Consider the following 22172-nt stretch of genomic DNA (forward strand, 5'->3'; position numbering starts at 1 on the left):
GACATATGCTGGCGGGGTGCCCCGCGACTCTCCCCAGCCTCATTGAAGAATGGACACAGTGGGAGAAAAGGATTCCAAGCCCATTGTTTCAGGACCAACTAAGGGCCGTCCAGAGGGCCCATGATGTCGCTGAAAAGCTTGGCCTGACAGTGCCAACGTGGGAGCGGCCCGCCTTGACTTAAGAAGTCGAGCCTCCGGACCTCATTCCAATAAATGTTTTCACACACACACACACACCGAGCCTTTAAGGGATGCCGCCGTTAGTGCATTCACTGACTCATTTAAAGCGAAGCCCGTCTGGCCTGGTATCCCTGACATACCAAAATGACAAGGCGCAAGTGTTGGGAAATATATGAACGAAATTATGCGAGAACGTTAGAAAATTTGTCACTGTCAGAGTAGAAGAAACGGACAGGGACTTGATCATTATGACAGCTTAATCGTAGATGTGGAGCGTTGTCGTAGTGCTATAGAAAGATCGCCAGTAACTCTGCCTGGAATATGTGAAGTCGGGCATGCTATGCGAAAAAGACCAGTTTATTGATGCCAAAAAAAATTACCACTCCTGCTTTCTCTTCACTGGCAGAAGCACCTGTGGCTATCGCTGTATTTATTTGGAGGATCTCGCGATGGTCTTCCAGCAAGCCCTTTAGGTATCTAACAGGCATGAGTTTAGCATTGTTAGGATATATATTATCAAATTCAACGATTACGGCAGGAGCCAGCAATGCGCCTTACGCTATAAAAGAAGCAGAGGGTGAAATTTGTAAGCAGGACCCCCCACAGAAAAATACGCAGCCGTTAAAATGGGGCCGGACATACATACAATAGGTCATCAGCAGAGTCTCTCTGCGCATTCCGAAACGTCTAATACTGACTCTTACCAATCCAAACGCACGTACTTCTTTAGATGCGATGTACTCAATGTGTGAACGTCAATTAAATTTTTATGTTTATACTATACGCTCAGATATTTTAGCGAATCTATCTGCGGTAAAATTTCATGACTGTATATCACACAATCGGACAGGAGAAGTTAAGCAGTGCAATTTTGTTGACACTGATAGTGACATGTGTAGTCCATTAAGCAACACTTCAATGTCATTCAAAGACGTCTGCCGAACGTATAGAGTGAATGTATATCGTTTGAAGCAGAAAGAAATGCTGTCATCAGTGTATACGTACGGTCGCGATCGAAAAGATATATTGAAGCTCAGCTTCGCGACCTGAAATTGGTGTAATACATTGTTTTGGTCAAACACGCGCGCGTGCGCTTTGATTTTAGCCGAAATACCCAGGCTGCGAAAAAAAAAATAAGAAAATCGCGGCACCTTTAGTTCCCAAACTTTTGATCGCGCCTGTACACCTGTACGTTGTGATGTGACGGTAAGTACATTCTACCTCCCCACAAGCATCATATGCACCTCACCGTTTGCGTCTCGTATACTGTGCATGCGCCAAATTTGGTATTTGCATTTTCGCAACGCTTGTTAACGGTCTAATTCATGCAAAACAGACATTGCATGAGATGACAGGTTGTATAGGATGAAAATAAACACATTAGTACGCATTGAATTTAGCTGTGAATATTTAATAGCTTCACATAGGTTCAACATGTGTGTTGTATCTGCATAATTTTTTTACTTTCGCCGTTAGCGCTTGTCGTGGAAAATTTCCTCGAAACCCAAGTCACTCTGGTAGAATCAACAACAGTTACCGAAAGTATCGTTCAAACAGCAACACGCGTACAGGAGAGCGTGAGCAGTGCGTTTCTGCACGACGACGCAGCGTCTGCGACGCTCAGTATATAGGCTGGGCACGCTGAACATAACGTACAATTGAGTTGGCCACGCGTACACTTGAGTGAGCCAATTAGGTAAATTTGGTGACTGGCGAGCCAGGTGACTGTTCCTAAGGCAACAGCTCCGCGCGCTGCGTCGAATTGCTCACGTCAACGCAGCGGCATGCACGATCGTGGATCGTGGATCGAACCAGTTCGGAAGGATTCCTCCCAAAAATTTCGGTTCGGGTTCGGTTCCATGGTGGCAAGAAGATAGCGGTTCTAGCGGATAGCGGATAACGGCTCTGGTTCAGCTTAAAATAACGGTTCGGCTCCGGTTTTGAGTTCGGTGCCGGTTCGGTTCTACAGCCTTATTACAGCGAATGATAAAATTACCCAGGGGGTTGATGGTGCTGCTGCCCAAGCAGCTACTGTCACCACCATTTAAACGCACAAAGCTCGAACGGCATTTCAGATCAAGGAAAATTAGTACAATGTGTTTATTTCTGGCCATCGAGACTACATTCGTACAAAACACATTGGAGTAAAAATTAATCAATACAGTAATTAGGTTTGCTAACTATACACGGCGGAAGCTTTGCTACAATGTACCGTTAAAACTACTATATTTGGGCCCTGTGTTGCTTCCAGCGCGTAATCAGAATTTTAAGGTGTCGAACTCGACACAAGAAAAATTATACGTTGGCCATTGTGGGGTTAAAATACGTCTTTCAAAATAAAAAAAAACAACATTATTGACCACTTTCCATAGGCTACTAATAATTTCAAGTGTTTTGTAGCACCGCCATCGAATAAATATGACGCTTTTTTTTGCGATGTAGCACGAAGCCGCCAAACTGGCATTCAGTGAAGCGAAGCACACATGCTCCAAGTAACACAAAATTTGCCAATCAAGCTGGGGTGTAAGTTGTTTTCAAGAGTAAACGCTATTTTCAATACACTGTATTCCTTGGCCAGTTAACCCCCTTTTCTGTATCGGGTATGTTTCTAGCCTCATTCTTAGGGCATCGGGGCAGCTCGTGCAGCCAAAAATTGTTGGTCGATACCGAAGGTAGTACAGTGAAAAATGTGGGCCAATCCCGAAAGCAGTAAGGTAAAAATGTGGGCCGATCTCGAAGTTTTTTACGTCTAAAAATGTAGGCCGATTCCGAAGATAGTGGAGTTTAAAATTGTTGGCCGTTCCCGTGGGTATGTGCAGTATAGAAATGCAAGCCAATCCCCAAGGTACAAATGTGGACCGATCCAGAAGGCAGTGCAATCTAAAAATGCGTGTCGTTTCCGTGGGTATATGCAGCTGTATTATGCGGGCCGATCCCGAAGGTAATGCAGTCTAAAAATGTGGGTCAATATATATATACCGAAGGTAGTGCAGTCCAAAAATGTGGGATTTCCCGTAGGTATCTGCAGTCTAGAAATGCGGACCGATCCCGAAGACAGTGCAATAAAAAATGTGGGCTGTTCTGGTGGATATGCGCCACCTAAAATTGTAGCTGATCCCGAATGTGCCGTCTGCGGACGGCGCGGACGGCACATTCGGGATCAGCTGGACCGGCGGATCAACTGGACCGGCCGTTTACCATGATGGAGCTGTGGACAGCGATAGATGATAGTAACAAGAGAAGTGCACCCGGCAGGGACGCCATAACTTACAAATTGCTTGGTAACATGAGCGGTACAGCGGCCCGCGGCCTCCTAGAGCACATTAACAAAGCCTAGGAGAGCTCGCGGTTGCCGAAGGAATGGAAGGACGCCGAGGTCCGCTTCATTCCAAAGCCTGGCAAAGCCCTCACGATAGACAACATGCGGCCCATCTCCCTCACATCCTGCGTGGGGAAGGTGATGGAGCGCATGGTCCTTCGCCGGCTGCAGAAGCACCTCGAAGAAACGGATCAGATGCCGGAAACGATGTATGGCTTCAGGCAACATCTCAGCACCCAAGACGTGATGATCCAACTCCACGAATTGGTCGTCAAGCCGGCAACGAGGCACGCGCAACGCGGGATACTCGCCCTCGACCTGAAGGGAGCGTTTGACAACGTGTCCCACGCGAGCGTGTTGCAGAATCTAAACAAAACCCGGTGTGGCAGAAAGACATTCGGCTACATAAAAGATTTTCTTTCAAACCGAACGGCAACCATCAGGATAGGGGAAGAGAAGTCGGACCCTGTCGAGCTCGGCGATAGGGGCACCCCTCAGGGATCGGTCTTGTCGCCCCTGCTCTTCAATCTGGCCCTGCTGCCTCTGCCCGATCTACTCAAGCAAATCGAAGGCGTGGACCACGCGTTCTACGCCGACGATATTACGGTGTGGACGGCCCGAGCCGGATCCGACGCTTGGATGGAGGAAGTCTTGCAGCGGGCGGCAACGACCGTGCACGACTACGCAAAGTCGTGCGGACTGAGCTGCGCTCCCCAGAAATCAGAGCTGCTCATTATCCAACCGGGAAAAACCAAGAAGGAGCTGCCGCCGAACGTGATTATTACGATCGCCGGAACGACCATCAAGCCAACACAGCAGATTAGGATTCTCGGCCTACTACTTCAGAGCGACGGAAAGGCACAGGCCGCCATCACAAAGATCAAGACTACAACCGAACAGATACTTGGTATGATTCGGAGGGTATCAAACAGAAACCGAGGCCTTAAAGAGGACGATGCCATGCGCCTGGTACGCGCGTTCGTCGTGTCGCGGGTTACCTACTCCGCCCCGTATCTCCAGCTGACGAAGGCGAATAGGGACACCCTAAACACGATGCTTCGTAAGGCAACGAAACAAGCACTGGGCATGCCCATATACTCGTCCACGCAAAAACTGCTAGACATGGGCGCCCACAACACGGTGGAGGAGCTCATCGAAGCCCACCTATCTAATCAGAGAATCCGGCTCAGTCACACGGAACACGGACGAGCCGTCCTACGCAAGATAGGATGGCAGATCGAGCCAGTACCCATCAAGACGGCCCTTCCGGAAGACTGGAAAATGACAATTCAGACAAAACCCCTTCCCCGGAACATGACGCCGGGCAAGGACGACGAGAGGCGCACCGCGCGAGCTAAAGCACTAGCCCGGAAGCTGGAAGAGAACCCCAGGGTCCTCTACGCGGACGCCTCGCTCCGAAAACACAGTGACCGTGCAGCCGTGGTGGTTACTTCAAAAGAGAGGCTGATCGTCAGCGCGTCCCCGAAGACAACAGACCCCGCAGTTGCCGAAGAAGCGGCCGTAGCCCTCGCACTCGCACAGCCGAGCGTGGACACCGTAGTCACCGACTCAAAGACAGCCTACAGAAGCTTCCGCAGGGGGGTAATCTCCTCCGCGACCCGAGCCATTCTAGCCAAGCACAAGCCTCCGGGAAGAGCCATAGAGCTCATGTGGGTCCCGGCTCACTCGCAGGTAGCAGGCAATACCATCGCCGACTACCATGCCCGAGAAATATCAATCCGGGCCGAGCACGAGCCGGCAGAGCTACCGCACCCGCTTACCAGCTTTCGGGACATTACCCGGATGTACCGAGAAGACAGGTGCAGACTGCCAGAACCGCACCCCAAACCCACCAGGCAACAACAGACGATCCTGCGTCGAGCGCAGGCGGGATCGCTTGCGCATCCCGTACTGATGAACCGCATGTACCCTGCGGAATACGATATGCTCTGTCCTTTTTGTAGAAGAGAAAAGGGCACCCTGCCGCACGTCTTGGCAGAGTGCACAGAACTCAAGACCCCCCCTCCTTCCCTTCCCACCAACACCCCCAATCCCCAAACCCTTGAGCGATGGGAGACCTTGTTATCCAGCCCCGCCCTACCGATTCAGCTCACACTGACGGACAGGGGCCAGGAGCTGCTGGAAACATATGGGTCCCGTAACTAGGGAACCACCCCGTCTGGTGCCTGCGTGCACCACCGATTTATTTCGGGCCCAGTGAATGTTGCTTCATCATCATCATCTGCGGAATGCGGGCCAATCTCGAAAATAGTGCGGTGTAAAAATCTGGGCCGTTCCCTTGGGTACGTAGTCATTTTGTACGGGTCAATACCAAAGACTGTGGCATGAAAAAATGTGGGCCAATCCCTAATGTTGCGAAGTGAGTGAGTGAGTAAAGACTTTATTTGAAAACAAGGTATTTACTGTGAAGTAAAAAATTTGGGCTGCTACTGTAGGCATATGTGCAGTAATTTTAGGGGCTGATCCCGAAAATTGTGCAGTCTAAAAATGCGGGCCGATCCCGAAAGTTCAGTCTAAAAATTGGAGGACGCTTAAGCTTCGCCTTCAACAGTGGAACGCGACAGCGTTCCCGTCGACCCGCCAAGGGGTGTAAGACAATGGGCTACAGCGCAGCGACTACACGCCCCGCATCGGACGCGGTGAGCGTCGAGCAACGCAGCGTTCGGCGCGGCAACGAAATGTGCGCCTGAGCAAGCGACGCACGCCTGAGCCTTAGAAACAGCTCGTTTCTAAGGCAACACCGCATTCACTAGAGGCGCTTTTGTACCGCTTCGAAGCATCGAACTCGTGGCTCAGTGGTAGCGTCTCACACTCCGGAGACCCTGGTTCGATTCCCACCCAGCCCATCTTGCAAGTTGTTTTTTATTCATGAAGTGCCTGCTGGGATTTATCGCTCACGGCCGCCGACGCCGACACCGACGCCGACGACACCGGCTTTTCTGCGACACGAGCTCCTTAACGCTGTCGCGTTAAAATGTGGGCCATTCTCATGGACATGTGCAGTCATTTTATATTGGCCGAACCCGAAGGCAGTGTGGCATAAAAATGTAGACAGTTCCCATGAGTATGTGCAGTCATTTTATGTGTGCCGATCTCTAAGAATGTGCAGTGTAAAAATGTGGGCCGATGCAGAAGATAATGCAGTTTAAAATGTGGGTGGATCCCGACGGTAAAGCAGTCGAAAAATGTGGGCCGTTCCCGTGAGTATGATCTAAAATGTAGGCTAATCCCGAAGGTAACGAAGTTTAAACATGTGGGCTGTTCCCATGGGCAAGTGCAGTTTAAAAATGTTGATCACGCCTGAAGGTGTGTAGTGAATATTTTGGGCCGATCCTGAAGATTGTGAAATCTAAAAATGTGTGCTCTTCCTGTGGGTGTGTGCAGTCTAATAATGCGGGCCGATCCCAAAGGTAATGCAGTCTGAAATTGTGGGCTGTTATTGTGGGTATGTGTAGTCTAAAGATCTGGGCCGATTTCGAAGAGAGAGAGAAAGAAGTTTAATGACACGAAATGCCGAGAGGTCGGCCTGAGGTATATTCCTCTAGCCAGCTACTCGGCATTGGGGGAAGGGGAAGTGGGAAAGAAAGAGGGAAGAAAGAGGTGCATGATGGGTGACGATGACGATAGAAGGAAGATGTAGAAAATATGGCAAGCAATTGGGCATGCTCAAAGTCTGCAGTCCAGGCCTGTAATTTTTAAAAAGTTCAGTAATGCCTTGATGGCCTTAAAACTCGACTGAGCGTCTGGCCAAGAGCCTAAAATAATATCCTCCGACAACGGTGCACTGTCGAGACGCGTAAGGTCCTTGACCAACCTATCACGCTCTTCCACGAACTTAGGGCAGTCACAAAGCACATGACCTATAGTTTCAGTCACATTGCACACCTCACAGTGTGGAGACTCGGTGCGTCGCATGAGGTGCACGTATCCGCGCGTAAACGCTACCCCCAGCCTTAGTCTGTGCAGAAGACTGGCATCGCTTCGTTGAATTTTCGGTGGTAGCCTAAAATTCATGGTGGGGTCCAATCTCTGGAGTCGTCTGTGGCGATTATCTGGATTGTCCCAGTGCTTTGCTGTGAATTTGCGGATGACACTGGAGAGGAGACAGTTGGCGTCCGCTCTTGAAAAGGGAATTGAAAGCAGGGACTCTCGTTCTTCGAGTGCTTTCTTCGCTTCGGCGTCGGCCAGTTCGTTGCCCTGTATACCACAGTGACTAGGGATCCACTGAAATGTGATGTGGTGGCCGTGTTCTTGCGCTAAAGTGTAGAGCTCGGCAGTTTGAAGAGCCAACACTCTATAAGCGCTTTCTTTCAATTTCGATTTCGAAGGTTTTGCACTCTAAATTTGCAAAAGGTTCGAAGGTTTTGCACTTCGAAGGTTTTCGAAGTTTGCAAAAGATTCGAAGGTTTTGCACTCTAAAAGCGCTTTCTTTCAATTTCGATTTCGAAGGTTTTGCACTCTAAATATGTGGCCCAATGCCGAAGGTAGTTTAGTAGAATGTGGGCCGATATCGTGCGTATGTGCAGTCTAAAAATGTGGGCAGTTACTAAAGAAAGTACAGTAAAAAAATTAGCGCCATAGTGGGCGATCCAATGTGTAAAGCGACGATGTGCTCACGACGAACCGTAAGAGTATGCTAGCAGTCTGACGCTCCCATTCTCCTCACGCGAAGCGTGACGCGACAAAGTGCCGTGCGCAGTGACTCCACCCCTTTCTCACGGCCAACTCGCTGAGGCAGACATTGTCTTTCATCGATGTCAACTAGACGTTGAATCACCTTCCAACTTTCTTCTTTCAAATTCGATTGCATTGAGTTCAGAAATAAGTGCCATAGACATACTAAGTGGCACACGTCAGCGAACATTGATAACATCCAGACTTTAGCGACGCCACTATTGCGACCACTGTAGATTTAAATGCACAAGAGCGACGAAGTCTTATCCATTTAACTTGAAAAAGGAAGTGACAAGGAGGTATGCAGTCAGGATTTCTCTGCTCAGCGAGTGCAGAGCATGGTCATTTCTGTTGGAGATGCAAGAGGACACTTCATCACTTTGTAAGAGGGGGAGAGGTTGGGGAGGGGGCAGGATAAAATATCCTGATCTTCCGCCTATTCCCCTCCCACCTCAACCCCTTAACTCGCTCCGAGCCCGTAAAAACTTTCTCCGGCAGGACACACGCGCTCTTATCCCACCGTGTGTCTACTCCCTCCCCCTTCACCTTACTAGGGCGGAGGAAGTTGTGCTTAGGAGGCTTCGGGCCGGGTTGGCCCTTACACCGGCTGTTATCTCAAGGTGGAACTGGTCGCATTTACCACTGGGTGCTACGTGTCCATACTGCTCCGTTCCTGTGATGGAAGCAGATGCATACCACCTAATATGGACATGTACTGGTTTAAAATCGCAACGCTCGCGTCTCCTACTGCAAGCCGGCCTCCGCTACAGTGTGACAACCAGCTATGACCGCTGGATACATGACAACAGATACCACAAAACACTGCTTCAATTCATACACAACACAGGTCTCACGGCACACATATAATACACATATACGCATCAAGAATTATGCCTTAAGGGCAAGTCTTTATCGCAATAAAAAAAAAGGATAAAATATTTGGGGGTGGACTTCCACTTTAGAGCTTACTCCAGTGACAAAGTGGATAAATTTATGGCGTTTATGAAAAGCGCAGCATACCTGAAGGTTGTTTCATTCAGGAATGCTGCAACACCACTGCTCTTGTAGACATTACACCTGCCTTTCTTTGTGCATATGGGAGTAACGCACTTGAAGACCTATGCCCACAGAGTGGCACATATTTCACAACAGTTGGTCAATGTCACTGTTGCTGAACGTCCTGTCACACTGCACAAGAGCTCATAAGCGCACCATTTGCAATGTGCACTTGCACGCATTGTAATTTGCACGTACGAACACTGATGATGATGATCACCTGCTGAATTGTGCGACACTTTGTGTCTATGCTATGTTAGGTCGGTGGGCTTTGTGAACACTAAATGCGTGGCGGTCCTAAACGGGCACATTTTTTTTTTATTGCGATAGCTATATGGACATTCCAGGCGCATTTCCACCGTCGCCGTGAAGTTTGTACAAAGTCCAAGTGCGATTACATCATGGCCCCGCGCCGTTTTCTGGGTGTGCGAGTGAAAGCGTGTGATGGTGAGCCGAGCATGGTGGCTCGATCTCGCGCGCGCTAGGGAGGAAGGCGGGGAGGAAGCGCGCAGTCTTCCATCGCGCGCAAGGAGGGGGAGCGGGGAGATGTAAGCACGCTATATAGACGAGGGAGTTATAGGCGTATCTACTGGGGGAAAGTGTGGAGGGGTTGTAAAGTATGCCATTTGACCCCCCTCCACCCACGCTTTTGAAAGCGGACACCTTCGGCATGCACGCTTGAAACTATACAGCAACAAAACTACAGCTGAAGCTCAATATTCGTTCTTAATAAAGTGGCCACGTAAGTAATGCTTTTCTTTACTCCGTATACCCTGCTTGGGCAGCGAGAATCTCCTTTTGTGGCGCCTCGAAAACGCGCTGTATAGCGGACGACGCGCGGGATTTTCCATATAGGCTTCGCGTTGCGCAGAAGGTCTGGCGCTGGGCGATTCCCGCCCCAACGAATGTCAGCTTGCGCTACTTGCATCATGTCCAGTTTTTAGGGACAGGTATATCCGTATTTGAAAGCACAGTCAGCTTGCTATATTTAATCAGCGGGTCAGGGGGATGCCCGCATAAAGTATTTTAATCAGCCGCACCCAACGACTGGTGTGCCTTACGGCATGAAATCGTTGGATTATCAAATGCGGCAACTATTTTATCTCCGTCTAGTGATAGCCTAGACAGCATCGCAGTCTCAGTATCTTATCACGACCAAAATTCTAATGAAACCTCTTACAGGTATAACTGTCGAATTTACTTGTGTAATCCCGACTTATCGTAGGTATGTTCGTGAAAATGGTTTTGACCGAACGTACAGAGTCACTTCAATACCATAGAACACTGACGAATTTTTTATAAAGGCGTGGGTCACTTCTAACTGTCGATTTAATTCACAGGCTGTTTCTAAATAAGAGCAGTGCTAATACTTGTTTCACAGCAGGAGTGAAAACGGGATACATTTCATATTTTGAAGAAGTGAGGGAGACGGGTATAGAAACTTTGAACTGTGTATATATGTTGCTTATGTGCTATGGAAACAGTTGCTGACTGCTCGATTTCTCCCAATTTTTATGCGTTATACACAACATTTAATTATTTTCCCCCTGTACCTTCGGTAATCGATTCGGGGCACGGTGTTTATATTTATGTGAAATATAAGCAATGATCTGAGTGATGAGCGATAAATGTTTATTTTTTGTAGGTTAAATACAGCCTTTGTAGAAAGTTACCCATCAAAGCAATCCAGGATGTCATACTGCCGCTAATCCACATGTTTCCCAGTCTCCTAAAACAACAGCACGAGATACGGACTTGAAATTTCATAAAAATACGGAGAATTTTGAGCGCAATGGTGTTTCCAAACTTTCTCTTTCCTGTTCTAAATACAAAGGTTGCAAATAATTACTAAACCTTCGTTCTTCCATGCGTTTCAGCGCATCATACGTGATTCGTAGTTTGTTTCTCTGGTGCCCTCAGTGAGCTAAACAAGACATCTTGTTTATACCTGCGGAAAATTAGGGTCATGGTATGGCTAATGTGTAGGCAATGTTCCAAATGGGTGAGTTAAATTCGCCTTTTCCAGTATAATAGGTATGCAAGATGTCCATAGCGTTACTAGTCGTCGTTTTACGAGCGGTGTAAAACTTAGACGGCTGCGCTGCCAAATTAAAGTTACAACTGAGGTCAAATTTTCTGTGTGATGGAAATGCGTGCTGATCAAATATAGATTTAAAAGAAAATTGTAGGCAAGTATATTCAAAAGTGTCACGCTGCGGTTATTATCTAGGTTTACCAACATCCAAAGAGAACTCTGCGTTTCAGATATTTTATGCTTTGAAGGAATAGGCAGCACTTTCTTTTTACTTTTTCATGCGTGATATATTAGGTTCGCCTGGTGTCCTCACTGAACTGTAGGAGGCAGCTTCTTTATATTTGGTGACTGTAAGGACAAGGTAATGAGTGATGTGCAGGTAAAGTCAGATATAGAGGGTTAATTTGGGCTTTCGCAATATATTACGTATGCAAGCACCCTAAAGTGTTATGAGCGTGTCTAACGAGTATGGCAGAATTGGGTCCGCTGCCCTGGCAGAACTATACAATCCATCAAGACCAAATTTAACAAAAAATTGTTGGAACGCTGTGGAAACTCTATGTGTGAAGTTAAATGGAGTTGCATCAAGCATAGCGTTTGTAAGGATGTTTTATTCAAGTGTTAAAGCGCGTGATATGACATGTGATATATGATATGGCCGCTATCAGCTATGCTTCCCAGTGTCCCGGCATAGCTGAAGGTTACAACAGGTTTATATTTCGTAGAAAGTGTGGAGGGGTCATGCTAAGTGCAACATGCGGCAAAATTTTTACGTTCTCTTTCCAGTTAGAAGAGTTGCAAATAATTACTGAGCCGTCGTTGGTCCCCCGATTTTCATGCGTCATAAGACGATCCTATTGGTTCCAGCGATGTCCTCGGTGAACTAAATACGACACTATATTTGGCGAAAATAAAGGGCGCTTTATGGGTAATTGTAGGTAGACTTCTAAGACAGTGGACTAATTATGACATTTGCGGTAATTACCCGAGCGAGCGATGCGGAGCTTTATGAATGAGTTTTACGAACAAAGAATTTATCCCGCTGCCCTGGGAAAACTGTGAACTCAACTATATAAAATCTAGCGACAATTAATTGAAGGGGGAGGGGGGAGGCGGAGGGAACCATGGTAAGGGTTAATAAATTACAGCAAATGTTATGTAATTACAAGAACCTCAAACTTTTATTGCAACTGTTCGAAAAAAAAAGCTTAGCTGGAAATTGGGATGTAATTCTCCAATGTCGCACACATCTGATGTCTTTTTTGTTGGGAATATTTTGTCATTTATGTGGATTATATGTCATTGTGTATACTATTACCCAAACTAAGGATATATTTATGTTGTAGACTTAAACACCGATGACAATTCTTTAATTATTATTTATTTTATTTATTATTTATTTACAAATACTGCTGTCTCAAAATTGAGACATAGCAGGAGTCGGTAAGTACATCAAGATAACAATCAACATGTTACAAGTAAACGAACTTCGTCTACAAAACGCTCAAGTGGCAATTCTCGGAGATCAGTATGTAGCGTGTTCCACAATTCAATGGTAAATGGCAAGAAAGAAAATTTGAAGCTATCTAAGTGAGCTCGAAAGGGAACAATATTCAAGGAATTGGCTCTTCGCGTTTTCAAATGTTCCTTTTTATGTTCCTTGTTTATGTGCGCTGTACTGCTGCTACTGGACGAGATTAGGGCCCTCTCTCAGGCACTCATTGCCTTTTATCCGGGCATCTTCTCGAGATTTTGTACAGCTGTAAAAAAATAAATGCGAATTCAAATAATTTTTCTCGCATCCATGGTTCATCATGTGTAATTGATAAATAGCTATATGTCTGTCAAATATAAAGAAATAACTTATTGTAATAGGAATCCGCAATCTATGTGTTTGCATTCTTCCAGTTTTCTGGGATCCTTGCAGTCGATAAACACTTCGTATAAGGAGCCGCCAGTTTTCCAAGCATTATGTCTCCTCCATCTGATTAAATCTAGTGTTATTCATAGGCCTGCTTCTGGTGGGTACGTCGAAATAAACGTGCGCTTCTTTAAGTGCAGATATATATATATATATATATATATATATATATATATATTCGCGCCTACCTGAGTCACTGGGTAGTTCGTGGTCGAATGGGCAGCGCATCGGGCTCCTGTACTGAGCTAACAGGGTTCGAAAGCAAAATATACATATATATATATATATATATATATATATATATATATATATATATATATATATATATATATATATATATATATATATATATATATATATATATATATATATATATATATATATATATATATATATATATTTTTGTAAACCCTGACGAAGATCGGTCCACCGATCGAAACTGTCGAAATTAAATACTTGTTCTGTTTACCTTGTAGCACCACTCAAGTTCTTTACGTTTGAAAGGTAGCCTGAAGAAACCCTCTTTGCCTACTATATATATATATATATATATATATATATATATAAGACGGGCTCGCCGAATCGAAACAGCCTTTTTTAATGATGGCCGACATCCAAAAAACCCGCGCACAACTGCACCCTTCGTCGTCTTCTCTCTCTGGCGATCGGTGCCTGTAGCGGGCAGCTGACTTCTGGCGATCAGGACTCGTAGTGGGCAGCTTACTTCTCGTAATTACTCCCCACGTGAGAAGGAGATTCTTGTTGATGGGAAGGAAAGGTTGGGGTTAAGTGCAGCGCAGTAACTGTCTCGCAGCAGAGGACACCTCAACCGCGCTGCACAGGGGGTAGGGAATGAAAGTAGAGGGAGAGAAAGTACACCAGAAAAAGCAGCACGCCGCGGAAATGCGATGGAGCTAAAGGCGGTCGGCGAGGCCGGCAGCCTCGGCGAATTTCAGGAGCGCACGTAGTAGTGTCCTGTGTGAAAAGCGACCGTAAAGTTTATCAGAAGGATACTTCTTCGTGGGCGTAGTGCGGTTTGAGCCGTGCTACGTGGACAATCTCGGCTCCTGGCCGTCGTCGGCTCGAGCTCATAGTTGTACTCTGAGGGACGACCTCGTAGTTCACGTCGCTGAGTCGCCTGACAATCTTGTACGGGTCAAAGAATCTACGCAGTAATTTTTCCGACCGCCCCTGATAACGGATGGGTGTCCACACACAAACATAGTCGCCAGGTTCGTATTGGTTGTTCCTTCGGCCACTGTTGTAATGGCGGACATCAGTACTCTGCTACTCTTATTCCCACATTAGTCGTTAGAGTGTTGCAGACCGTTAAACATGGCAGCTCCATTGTCGATCTGCACCAAGGAGGAAATGAGGGCAGTAGTTTGCTTTTTGTTTGCGGAAGTTGCTCAACCTGCGGAAATTATTCGTCGAATGCAAGCGCAGTGTGGTGACAGTAGCTATAGTTTATTGCGAAGCAAGATCTATGAATGGATAGATCGTTTCAAACAGAGAAGAACTTCTTTATGTGACGAGGAAAGATCGGGCAGGTCATCGACTGAGGGCAATTTGAAAGTCGTTGAGAGTATAATGATGGAAAACAGACGAATCACAGTGGACGAAATCACCAATACTTTACATATCAGTCATGGTTCAGCGTATTCCATCTTACATGACAGGCTAAATTTTCGGAAAGTGTGCGCAAGATACATAGGCGGAAATTTTTCATTTTTCCGGGGGGGGGTGCAAACAGCTTTCCTACCCCCCCCCCACACACGGACAATATATCTATATATTATGCACTTTAAAAAACCTCGATGACCTCGAAGCACTGTTCACTGAAGTGACGGCCTTATATGAGGATTGAACAAGCCCTCATAGTAGGAGACAGTTCAATTTCACAGCCTGAGTCCTCTCGCACCACCAAGAATATGGCGTCTCTCGGTGGTGTAATCTTCCTTCGTGTCATTCTCGTATACGTCGCTATCACTAACACTGATTCGCCTTTCCGGCGAAACTGCAGCCTCTCTGTAACTTTTTTTTTCTTTTTCTGTGAGTTCGAGTATGAACGCTCTGCGCATGAGTGCTGTTGATTCCGATTTCGAGTGAACCCGGCTTGGCCTCATTTTGGTTACTGAGTGAATTATAAAGGGTGCCCCAACTATCATGTAGCAAGACCTAAATTAAGAGCAGTTTCTTTACTCGTAGAAAACCTAGTGCATTGTTTCCAGTACAGTAGAGTGGCCGCCAGTAATTCTTTCGTTCCTGAAATTTATTTCTATAATTGAAATTAATTAATTGAATTCGAGAAGTACTGCCCTAACTATAAAGTGTCAATGAGGCATTTGTAGGCACCCCCAGGCACCACCAAATGACATCTAACTGCTGTGTTTGCTGCGACGTACTAATTGCGCCCAATTTTTTTCCGACTGGCAAACAAACCTCACGAAATAGGAAAAACACGACGTGACTGCGCTGGGGGGCACCCGCATCCATAAATCAGCGCTCTCAAATAACCTTACTGAAAACAACTGCATTGTCTGTCGCAACCAGAAGAGACAGCGCATCCCCATTGATTATGGTACGGAAGGAGCACCAACACCAGGTTTCGCGGCTTTGCAGCTATTCCTTCCTATCTACGTCACACTTATTATCCATCTCTCAAGGCCGACTGGTCCCATTGATAATGCGGCCGAAGTGCCACTCTGACCATGCACGAAACCAGAAAAGCAACGTAATAGGCATAGAGTGTATCAAAATCCCGGCTTTGCTCGCACCGCATCGACAAAGTGAGCGCGCAGCTCATTTCGCGCCAGAAATTTCCTTACGACCAAAGCCAAATTAAAGTGACGGTTTTATTTTTGATGCGAGTGCACGTGCTGCAAAAACATGCGTTCAAGAAAGTAAATATGGCAATTCTAAATTAGCCAAATCGGCAATCGGGACGCCTGCACAAAAAAAAAAAAGATGCATCAGATTTCAGAGGGCCCTTATTATCTAATTCGTAAGCACCGTTGAACACCAGCTGCTGTCTAGAGGACACGTTCGAATAGGCCTCCTTCTGCAGCTACGCAGTACTGAGTCCGCTTTGTCACATCTTCAGTGGCTTTCTTGATGACCGACGCTGGAGTTCGACGGCAGACGTCCCTTATCTTTGCCTTCAACTAATCTGACGTCCGTCTCGATCATGTAAGCACGATCTTTCACATAACCTCAAAGAAATCGAGTAGAGAGAGGTCAGGTGACCTGGCCGGCCAATTTACTCGTCCGTGCCTTCCAATCTGTTGGCATGAAAAGTCGCATCCAGCCAGTTTCGTGCTCGGCTGCTGCTGTGTGCTGGTGCCCCACCTTGCTGATATCACAGAAGTGGAAGACTGGATAGCGGGGCTTCCCTGAGAAACTCATCTACCACTCCTTCAAGGATTTCGTACACCTAATGCTGTCCAGTCAGTGCGTGATCGAAGAAGATGGGACCGATCATAGCACCAGCATAAATTTAGGCCCAAACAATGAAACGTTCCTTTCCTTCGAGCGCTTAATTCCTAACCTTACGTGAGGCCTCCTTACAGCGAAGGACCGATGGAGGAAGCAAGCATACTCTGAAAGCTCCCTTCACCCGTCCTCACGTAAGGAGCGGTTGCCGCCATGCCTGGGTTCGAGATTATCTCTTAAAAGCTTTAGGCGAACACCAGAACACCCCTATTCAATAAAAAAGGTTGTATCGTCGCACAATCTCTAAGTTGATGAGCTAATATAGAGAAGCGTGGACGCTATTTTTTAGTTTTGTTTACTAAATCTAAAGAAGCAGTGCATTACAGTGCGAAACTTGATGTGCTCCAGCAACGCTGGCACGCCGGCGTCGTGCAACGCCTAGCAACGCTTCCATGCCGCACGCGTGACTGAAACGAACGTGCCTGGCAAAACGTACCGTGCTCGCGCTTCTCCGAAGGTGGGCGACAGCACGCACGCGCAAGCAAACGTCACGTGGTTAAGCAGTGAGGCGAAGTGCTCGTTCAGGGCCAGGAGCGGCGTAAGGACGCATGAAGGTAGCTTGGCCCAAACAATAAAACGTTCCTTTTAGGAGTGTGCGAATATTGAAATTTTCGATTACGAATCGAATACGAATAAGACGAAGAACTCTCTTCGAATATCGAATCCAATATCGAATACATGTGTAGTATTAAAAAATTGCAAGAGAGGTAACAATAGCTTTATTACCCTTTTAAAAATAACATTGCATTTTACAAGGTTGCTTCAAATTAAAGAGGTACTCAATTATAGATTACGGACTCAGGTAATGCCCTCAGTCAGGTAAAACGCTTGTTACAGATTGTCGTGAAGGAAAATTAACTGCTCAATATGGCCAGAAAGTAAACGCTCTCTATGCACTGTCACATTTCTACCGGTAGAAAAGACTCTTTCACTAGGAACTGAAGTGGCAGGGATCGCCAAGTACTTCCGGGCGAGTGCACTTAAAAGCGGGTACCTGAAGCGGCCAGTGGACTGCCACCACTCACAAGGATTCATGCCCCTTTCCAGAAGAGGCTTTTGCGCGTAGTCTGTACCTTCCCTCTCAGGGGCAGATGCCAAATGTGTCTTCTCTTTGTTCATCACTAGATCGTCAAAAGCATTCCATACACTCGATGCCACCAGTGGACACGAAGTCGACGCTGGCACGGCGGTGTCCCCATGGGGTTCCACGACGGCTTCCTGGAGCTCCCTTGTCACAAGGTTTTTCAGCCAGATCATCTGACATGATCATCTGATGAACTGTGGCCATAAAGCGCGGATCAAGAAACATGCCTAGGCTGGCCACTTCATCAAATTTCCACTCCGCACAAAGAGCCTTGATACATCTTGAATCAATGTTAGCAAACCCTGAGTTGCCTTTGCAACCTTCAAGGCAATGGGGCATTCCAAAATAATTGGAATTATAAAGCTTGGTGAAAAAGAAACCGAAACTGATCATGTCTCAAATGCCTGAAGCAGATAGACTGAAACAGAGCATACAGATAATGAGCGGATCATGCGAAGTTCTCAGTTAATAAACATGTTCTTAGGAGAATGCGGAGCAAGCATACAATTGGTTAATTGCTCAATTATTCGCAGTCTATCCGAATATTCGCCGTTTCCACCGTTATTCGGCCGTCCTCGGATATTCGTGAATTTCCGAACATGCATTTCTCGAATCGAATACGCTTCGAATATGGAAAATATTCGATTCGTATTTGAAATTCCGAATATTCGCACACCCCTAGTTCCTTTCCTTCGAGCGCTTCCTAACCTTACGTGAGGCCTCCTTACAGCGATCGAAGGACCGATGGAGGAAGCAAGCGTACATAGAGTTACTATACTGACACTAGAGGACAAGCTACCCATAGGGCCCATGCATTAAAATCGGGAACCTCAAGAGCGCCGCCATGTTGCTACGCGCCGAGGTTGCCAGCTCCTGAGACGCTTGCTAGACTTGGTGACAGTAGTCAGTTTTAATCCGGCAACAGTAGCAGCGTAGCAGCATGGCGTCTCGCTTGAAGCTTTCTCTATGCTTGAAGTGTTGTGATGTGTGCGTGCAGCCGTGTGTTTGGGCTTCATAAGTCGGTTCTTTATTCTATGTTGCGGGATGGTGTGGGTGTGGTCCATGTTGGCCGTAGAGCTGGCAGTTATGCAACCGAGGGATGATCCTGTTCAAGCTTCTGGCGGTATGCGGTTTTCAGCGGTCACGCCTGTTGCAGGAGTGTCACTCGACGACGTTACGAGCTCGAAGCTGTGGTCAGATTCCTCGTTGGCGTTCCGTAATTATCTTCGCACGGGCGCGGTATGTTGCAAAAGCCGCTTTCGCGATCTATCATCGTGACGATAGATCGGGTTTTTTATTATTATAAGTAATGATCCAGCTGTAGGGCACATGTAACCGACAAACGGAAGTCTCAGGAGAGCACCTGAGATGGTAGTAGAGCAGGCGGCGCAGGAACTCCAGGGCACCCGAGGGACAGTGGGGGGATCAAAGCTCGAAGCAGAACGGTACGTAGGTTGGGGCCGCCGAGGCAGGTGTGTGCCAGGGAGTGTTCGCACGGACAGCTCCCCTGGCACGCGCAGCCGTGCCTTGCAAGGTCGAGATACTTTAAAGGCACCTGCGCCCATGGTCTTTCTTTTGCCTCGGCGCAGTGAGCACGATTAACGAGAATAATGTGGAGGGCATCCGGTGCAGTCGCGAATGCATCATGACAAATGTAGCTCGCGTCGCCTGGCGTCTGTAGTAATATCAGAGTTGGTTGTATGAATTTTATGCATAATACGTTTTGTTACGGTACCTCAACGGAATGGGTCTAGAGGACGGTGTTGGTACATTTTTTCGTATCGCCCTAATCCTATACCCCCACTACAAACACACACATACCCCCTTTTTTTATGTATACATACAATTCCTTGCCATGACGGATCATAGCCTCCTTTATTTTTGAAAAATAGAGGAGGCTATGGACCGATTGACCAGTTCAAGTTGTCAACTTGTCAGTAACTGTCGTAGGAATCACTGTAATAAACATAATTACACGATCGGATTGTTTACTTTCATTTTTTGTTGTAACACTGAGGACTACATAGAACTTTATTTTGTATATGTGAGAGAAGTATGTGGATATCACGAGCTTAAGCCAATGTGCGATACACAGACAAAGCAGCTGCTACAACATGAACTGCATTGAGGGCCACACAACACATACGTAATTAAAGGTGCAAAATATAGGGGGAAGCTTCAAAATACGCTCTGTAGCACTGCAAAGTATAACATATATTGTATGTGTACAATAAATGTTCAAAAATACAATAATCAATGTACCATTTGCCTTCAAGTTTATTATGAAGTTCAAGTTTACTGAAGTTTATTATGAGCATATGTACAACAGGGATCAACTAACACACCCGCAGTCGAGGTGGCTGTTCGAGGTGTGCTGGCTGCCTCAGTGTAAGAAAAAGAAATTGGGTAAATGTCGACACCAGTGCCACTGCTTCTTGCCTCTGACCTGCACGTGCCTCTGCGGCATCTTTGTGCACAAGTGTGCTGGCGTGGTGAGGCGTAGGAGTCGTCCGAGAGAAAGAGTATTGTTTACATGGAGGAGTGGCTGTTCACATTGCCTGTCACTTTCCCTCAAAGGTTTCCTTGGCGACTAGGGTGACACACCCGCAGTCAAGGTGGCTGTTCGAGGTGTGCTGGCTGCCTAAACGAAATAAAAAGAAATTAGATGAATGTCTATACCAGTGCTATTGCTTATTGCCTCTTACCTGCATTTGCCTCCACGGCCTCTTGGTTTGCGGAGTCTGTATGAGGGAGCTGCTGTGGCTAGGCGTAGGCATTGTCTAAGCAAAAAGAAAAGGCCATTTAAATGGGGAATTATGGAAATAAATGCAGTTATGTCTGCTTCTTGCACTCTTCTTGCCTAAAAGTTTTCAAACATAGTGTCCAGAACACACCAGCACTTTGACTGCTTCTGCTTTTTACCTGCAGGTGTTGTTGCGAGATCCTTAGTATGGCTGCGTGCAGCATTGTAACACTTGGTGGAGGCATTTGAAGTGGTAGCCAAAAATATAAAGAATCATCCTTGTCTGCACGAATGCTTTCAATTTCTAAATGCAGTGGTAACTATCACTATTGGTGCAAGGCCCCCCCCACATCTATGCGGCAAGTGCCATAGCTCGAAACTGAATTGTTCCTTTATGTTTCACAAGGCATCTGATATGTCCACATTAGATGTGATGTGTTTGTTTTTATTTATCCCAGTGTGGAGAGAGCATCATTAAATGGCTGAAGTACTATAGCGCCAAACAGACGACACAAGAAGAGACACGGACGAGCGCTTATGTCCGTGTCTCTTCTTCTTGTGTCGTCTTGTTTGGCGCTATAGTACTTCAGTAATATGCACCAACTAGCCCAACAAAAAGTTCTGCTGAAATATCATTAAATGTTTTGTTTATTTTTGCGTGTCTTGTTTTTTGGTTTATTTCTGAATTCATCATGATGCTAAAGTGACTTATGTAATGGCAATCAGCTTTTGTTTTGCAGAAAAACAATGCATTTCCTGACCCATTGTTTGACATCCCCTCACTCGCATAATTTTGCAGAGTATTCTACCTATATTGACTTGCTTGACCTCCACTAAAGGGTCTTGCATTTTTAAATACGACTCTTTCCTTAAAATCATTAGACACTTCTCATAATTTCTGTACCTTGGGCTTCTGATACTCTGCATTCACTATTTTTGCTTGTTTCTGACTAGAAATGTCTTCTTTAATTTAGAGCTTAAATTTTACCTTTGGAACACACGGAAGGGCTTGCCATTGCATATCTGCATAAAAGGGAAACAGGTTTCATTAAACATTTGCAAAATCCCATTGAAGATTGATGAATGCAGCTTGCAGTGTGATATGACTGAATGAGCCATAAAAGTAACTCATCTCACTTGGTAAATGAAAGCACATATTAGTGTGATGCACAAGATACGTTACACTAACGTGGTGGGTTCTCTTGCTTATAAAGCAAAATAATCGGTGCGCGAGAAAAAAATTATTTTTGCATAACCCTTGTACACACTGACTTAAGGAAAATGAGCTGGAGCTGTCCACATGATGTACTTATTTTACCTGCGAGTATGGTCAACAAAAATGTGTCCCAGCTGCTTAGTGGTATTCCGGATTATGTCAGTATTGCATATGTGCCTGTTGTCGAAAATAATTGAATTTTGAAAGTGCTCGCAGGGATCTGATGCGCATATCTGCAGTTTATGGGTACATGTAAAAGACTCAGCATCAAGTGCAAGTGAACGGTCCCACAGGCCCGGAGTCGATCATGCAAATAGATTCGCTGCACAAATTTGTGACCAGAAAAGATATGCCACATGAAATGGCATGCAAGGAAGTGTTGAAAATATTGCACAGTTAATAAAACGCCTAAGCTATTAATATGTGGCTTG

General features: G+C 46.2%; 1 long non-coding RNA gene across 1 annotated transcript; it reads right to left on the minus strand.

Annotated features, from left to right (window-relative positions):
• Nucleotides 1-20041: 20041 nt before the first annotated feature.
• On the minus strand, nt 20042-21028 carry LOC139055316 (uncharacterized). The gene is made up of 2 exons (XR_011511668.1): nt 20488-21028; nt 20042-20423 (listed from the first exon to the last, which is right to left on the minus strand). It is a non-coding gene; the product is annotated as an uncharacterized lncRNA (long non-coding RNA).
• Nucleotides 21029-22172: the final 1144 nt, after the last annotated feature.

Source organism: Dermacentor albipictus, chromosome 1, assembly GCF_038994185.2.
Source record: "Dermacentor albipictus isolate Rhodes 1998 colony chromosome 1, USDA_Dalb.pri_finalv2, whole genome shotgun sequence".
NCBI lineage: Eukaryota > Metazoa > Arthropoda > Arachnida > Ixodida > Ixodidae > Dermacentor > Dermacentor albipictus.